This window comes from Neophocaena asiaeorientalis, unplaced genomic scaffold (assembly GCF_003031525.2).
Source record: "Neophocaena asiaeorientalis asiaeorientalis breed wild unplaced genomic scaffold, Neophocaena_asiaeorientalis_V1.1 scaffold629, whole genome shotgun sequence".
In the NCBI taxonomy this organism is placed as follows: Eukaryota; Metazoa; Chordata; class Mammalia; order Artiodactyla; family Phocoenidae; genus Neophocaena; species Neophocaena asiaeorientalis.
Window position 1 is genome coordinate 3,598,470 of NW_020175468.1, and position 6,232 is coordinate 3,604,701.

Sequence of the window (6,232 nt, forward strand, 5' to 3'; positions counted from 1 at the left end):
GGCAGGCGGACTCTCAACCACTGTGCCACCAGGGAAGCCCAGGGAGGGCCTTCTTTAGAGAAGAATCTAAAAATATTACTTGCAGAAGGAATGATAGACTTAAGGAAACATGGATCTGGATGACAATCAACAACACCTAATAAAACCACCAGGTGAAAAACAGACAGGAACTTTATAATAAATAGGTTGAGCTGGCACCGCAAACCCTCCATTCAGCCTCAGCACCTTGAGAAGACAGACAAGTAGACATTTGCTCTATCTGATGTGATGCAGTAGGAAGGATACGGCACCACCTATGAAGTAATTTTTGCAAAAAAAAAAAAATAAAAGAAGAAGGTCAATCTAATCAAGATTCTAGATCTAAAACTGCCAGTTTACAGGAAAAGCAGAGGAAAGAGGAACACGATAACTCACACCACAGGATCAAAATCAGCCCCATCGCAATTCAGGAAACGCTACAGATCAAATGGTCTTGTTACTCTCACAAATAAATGACGTTTTTAAAACGGAAGGGGAGGGACTTCCCCGGCGGTCCAGTGGCTAAGACTCAGTGCTGCCAATGCAGGGAGCACAGGTTCAATCCCTGGTTGGGGAACTAAGATCCTACATGTCGTGCAGCGCGGCCAAAAGATTAAAAGAAGGGGGCAGGGTAGGGAATGGGAAGTGTCATGGATTAAAAGAGGTTTAAGAAGCATATCAAGCAAAGGCAAAATGGAGACCTTGGTTGGATCCAATTGGAATAATCATATGGGAAAGAAGATATTTTAGAGACAACCTGGGAGATTTAAAGATGGACCGGATAGGGCTTCCCTGGTGGCGCAGTGGCTGAGAGTCTACTTGCCGATGCAGGGGACACGGGTTTGTGCCCCGGTCCGGGAAGATCCCACATACCGCGGAGCGGCTGGGCCTGTGAGCCACGGCCGCTGAGCCTGCGCATCCGGAGCCTGTGCTCCGCAACGGGAGAGGCCACAACAGTGAGAGGCCCGCGTACCGCAAAAAAGATAAATAAATAAAAAATAATAATAAGAGCTGGATTTTTAGGGCACCTAAATTTGCAGGCTGAGGTTGATACCCACTAAACACCCAGCTCGTGGATTAAATAAGATGAAAAATGTTTAAGCACTTGGCAAAATGCCTGGTACACTATAGGGAGACGAGAAATGGCAATGCTCTTATTATTTATCGACCTTACAATTACTGAAGAACTCAGATCTTTCTCTGAACAACTGTTTTTTTGTTTGTTTTTTTTTTGTTTTTTTTGAACAACTGTTTTTTATTTCCAGTTCCTTTATGTTACCCTAAGGTCAACTGGGTCAATCGGGCTGATGGTCCAGGGTACTTGCTGGTAGAGCCATAGCAGTGATTAAATTATTCAGAGGGAAAATGTCAGTGTCAACTGATGAGTGGATGAACAGGGTATGCTATACCCATGCCGTGGAATATTATTTAGCCATAAAAAGAGATGAAGTATTGATGCAAGCTACAACGTGGATGAAGCTTGTAAACATTATGGTGAGTGAAAGAAGTCAGACGCAAAAGGTCACATATCGTATGCTTCCACTTACATGAGGTGTCCAGAATAGGCAAATCCATAGAGATGGGGAACGCGCTAGTCATTGCCAGGGACTGGGGAAAGGGAATCAGGGAGGGAATGCTTAATGGGTACAGGGTTTCTTTTGAGGGTGGTTAAAAGGTTCTGGAAATAGATAAAGATAGTGATGAGACAACATCTTGAATGTACTAAATGTCACTGAATGGTACACTTTAAAATGGTGAATTAGTGTGTATGGCTGATTCATTTCGTTGTGCAGTAGAGGCTAACACAACATTGCAAAGCAACCATACTCCAATAAAAATTAATATAAATAAATAAATAAATAAAATGGTGAATTGTATGTTACGTGAATTATACTCAATTAAAATTAAAATACCAGTGTCAGAAAGACAAGAAATGAATGGGGACGAAAGACCCAGGACAACCCAATGTCATGTGACATCCTGGACCAGAGTCTGGAGCAGGAAAAACAAATTCACTCTAAAGGGCATTATTTGGACAATTGAGCAAGTCTGAATATGATCTAGCATTAGACCATTTGCATATAGATAATAGTATCTCACCAAACAGTAAATTTCTTGACGTTGATCATTGTGCTGTGCTCGTGTAAATGAATGTCCTTGTTCTTGAGAAGGAGACACCGAGACATTGGGGGGGCAAAGGACACGATGCCTGTAACTTACTTTCAACTGGTTCAGGAAAAAAAGACAGTAGATGATAGATAGATAGATAGATAGATAGATAGATAGATAGATAGATGATAGATAGATAGATGATAGATAGACAAAGCAAACTTGGAGAATCTGGATAAAGAGTATATGGAAGTTCTTTGTATTATTCTTGTAATTTTTCTATAAGTGTGAAAATGTTTCAAAAAAGTTAAAATTGTTGAATTGTTTCCCTTGATAACGAGCCCCTGCCCTGAGCCACCCACCTGTACCATCCCCACTCCCAGAACCCTGGACTCCCATTTTTCTACTTTGGGACCCCCACCCCCAGTTCCCATGCTCGGATCACTAAAGTGTTAATGCCGGGCATGGTAAGAGGCCCCAGACCCTGCTCAGGGGGGGCTCTGCCCCTTAGCAGTATGTTAAATATTTTAAATGTCCACCTCAGACATGATACATGAAGTTAACTTTTGTCCCTGCTCGTTTCACAAGCTCTCGGCCATGCTTAGCTGCAGAATAAGCCAGACCTCAAAACGGGGAGCCTCCCCACCCCCTGCTCTCACGCTCACCGTTACTCCCTCTCATCAGCTGACAAAGTTCCTTTTCTGGAATGAACTCACGAGGCCCCTTCCTCTCACTGACTTCACGAGTGCAGAAAAAAGATGCTAACTCTAACCCTTTGTGATTTCTAGGATGCTCCGGATAAAAAAGGCTTGCAAAGATTTGCCATTGCAGCATAATTACAAAGACTAGAAATAGCTGAAGCGTCCAGCAAGAGGGGACTGACTAAATGAATGACGGCAAATCCAGGCAAAATAGTACTATGCAACCGCCGAAAGAATGAGGAAGTTTACGTAAGGATGTGTGTGGAAAGAGCTCCAAGATCTATGGTGAAATAGAAAAAGTAAGAACTGAACAGTGTATGAAGCACACTACCTACGAAAGAGGAATCTCTCTCTCTCTCTCACTCTCTCAGTTTTTCTCTCTCTCTCCCTTCCCTCCCCCCTGCTCCCTCCCCTCTGTCTCTATCATTCTATCTCTCTGTGTGTGTATGTGTGTGTGTGTTTGCTTGTGTATGTACAGACTAGTTCCAGAAGCAGACAGAGGAAATCTGTAACAGTGGTTCCCCCTGGGGAGGGGAAGTAGTGGGTTGGAGGCAAGCATTGGAAGGAAGATTTTACCGTACATGCTTTTGTTCTTCTTATATGTAGAGCCATACCAGTGAATGCACCGTCCTTTCCCCCCAAAATGGATGTTATATAGACTATACAAAAGAATTCATGGTTCTACCATTCTAGGAGTCTAGGAAAGATTCTAATAATATTTCTTCATTGCACAAATATTAACAGGCTAGGGGATTTGTTCCTGACATACCTGGCACCTGCCCTTGGAGAGGTTATGGTCTACTGGGAGAGAGAAATTAATCCCCAGGGATGGTAACTGAGTATGTTCAATGGAGAATCCAGCCTGGTGTGGGACCAGGAGAAGGGTCTTGGTGAAATAAAACCACAGCACCGTTCAACAGAATTTTCCGTACTGATGGAAATATTCCAGATGTGCACCTTCCAAGATGGTAGCCACCAGTCACCTGTGGCTGTTGAGTGCATGAAATGTGGCAGATGTGTCTGGGAACTGAACTTTTACTTTTCTGTCATTTTAATTAAATGACCAGCCACATGTGGCTGGTGACTACCGTCTTGGACAGCACAGGTCTGGGGCTCCTAAGTGATTCCTATGTGCCGGGCGCTGTTCTCCGTGCTTCCCAGGTGTTAGTTCGTCAATTCCCTAAGCACAGTATTTATGCCACAACAACCCCTAGGGCAGGGTACTCTTATTGTTCCTAAGTTCACAGGCTCATTTCAAGAGCCCTTGTCTGTTGTGTGGAGAAATGGCTCCTGATCAGAAGCTAAGAAGAGGAGGTTGGGATTGTCTAGCTGCGGTGAGGGATGACGGTGGCTTGCACTAGGGTGGTGGCAGTGAGGAGTCATGAATGAATAGGAGGAGAACAGGGTGAAGAAGATGCTTAGGAGAAAAGAGCTCAGAATTGCCAAGCTCTGTTCTAAGTCCTTTTCACATATCAGCTCGCTTATTTATTTATTTAGGCCATGTGGCATGCGGGTTCTTAGTTCCCCAACTAGGAATCGAACCTGCGCACCTTGCAGTGGAAGCGTGGAGTCTTAACCACTGGACCGCCAGGGAAGTCCTATGTATCGTCTCATTTAATCCACAGGACAACCCTATGAGCATTGTTGCCATTGCAACACCCATTTTACAGATGAGAAAACTGAGGCTACAGAGAGCTTAAGAGACCTTTCCTAGTCCTCGCAGTTAGCAAGTGGCAGAGGTAGGAGAGAACTTCTGAGAGTCCAACTCCAGAACCCTCTCTGAGAGGCTACCAGATCTCAAGTGTATTGGGAGTGAGGGGCATGCATTCAAGGCAAAAGGCCACAAGGTAACAGGGAGGAGCGTCCACACACCAGAAAAATGAACGAACGTCAGTGTGGCTGGCAGGTAGCCAAGACGAGGTTGGAGGAGCCACAGATGCCATGTTAAAGGATATGCATTTTATCCTGGGGTAATGGGGAGCCATGGATGGTCTTGGAGCTGAGGAGGGACTAGATGAGAGTTTCTCTTTAGAAAGATCCCTCTGGCTGCTGTGAGGAGGTAAGACTAGAGGCAAGAGGACCAGAGAGGAGGCAGGGGCAGGGACCCAGGCCAGCGAAGATGGTGGCTTGGATGGGGGTGATGCCCAGGGGAGGAAGAAAAGTGGAAAGACTTAAGAGGCATGACAGGGGACTTCCCTGGTGGTTCCGTGGTTAAGACTCCCCGCTCCCAATGCAGGGTGCCTGGGTTCGATCCCGGGTCAGGGAACTAGATCCCGCATGCATGATACAACTAAGACCCAGCACAGCTAAATAAATAAAAAATAAATAAAATTTTTTTTTAAAAAAGGAGGCATGACATGGCTACAGTCATCAGCTGCTGGGTGGTAAACTCTGCCCCAGCCCCTTCCCTCCCTCACTGGGCTTCAGTCTCGCCATCCTCACAGCAGGAAAGTCCTGCCAACTGTCCCCTCCATTACAGTGGAAACAACAGACTCACTTAGGAATGCTGTCAGAGCTAGTAAATACGAAGAAGGCACAGTTTGCTTTTTTTTCCGGAATATCCCTCTCCCTGTTCCTACATGGACACACGTCTTTAAACAATCCACCCACAGAACCACTTGAAACCATTATAGCATCCTCTGAGACATGGGATACAAGGGTGGAGGTGAGCATCTCGACTGAGATTTACCTTGTTGAGTTTGCAATCTTTGTGACTCAACATCCCTGAGCACGAAGAAACATAAGCCCTTGCATTTTAAAAACCACGAGAAAAAGACAAGCCTTCAGATCCTTTGAGGATGCAATGAACTGCCTTTCAGGTTGGCAAAAATAAAAAAGTTCCATATAACTATGCAGATGGGACTCTAGACAAGTAGATACTCTCATGCTCTGTAGATGAGGAATGTAAATTGGTACAAATTTTGTCAATATCTGTTAAAGTAAAAATTGCCCATGCCTTGGATTCAGCATTTGCAGTTCTGGAAACCCAGATGTGGGTCCAAAGATGTAATTTGGGTTTTGTTTTGGTTTGGTTTGGTTTTGCCACGCGGTTTGTGGGATCTTAGCTCCCTGACCAGGGATCTAACACCAGCCCTCAGCAGTGAAAGCACCGAGTTTTAACCACTGGACCACCAGGGAATTCCCTAATTTTGGTTTTAAAGACAAAGTATTGGACAGCCTAAATCTCCTTTGATAAGAGATGAAAACTCCCACTGGCATATCACACAGCTGATAAAAGGAAAAAGGCAATTTCCCTGAAATACATGGGGATGATACCTTCCTCACAGATGGTTTAAGTCAAAATTCATAAATGTCAAGTGCCTAGCACAGTGCCTGGCATGCAGTAGGTGCTCAATAAATGCTGGGCAATAATATAATATGTTATTCATGAAAGGAAAAAAAAA

At 44.5% G+C, this 6,232-nt stretch overlaps 1 protein-coding gene across 4 annotated transcripts in view; it reads right to left on the reverse strand.

Moving 5' to 3' along the window:
* Nucleotides 1-6,232, reverse strand: part of LOC112415400 (C5a anaphylatoxin chemotactic receptor 2-like) — a 25,666-nt gene that overhangs the window by 18,396 nt on the left and 1,038 nt on the right. The window lies entirely within an intron of this gene.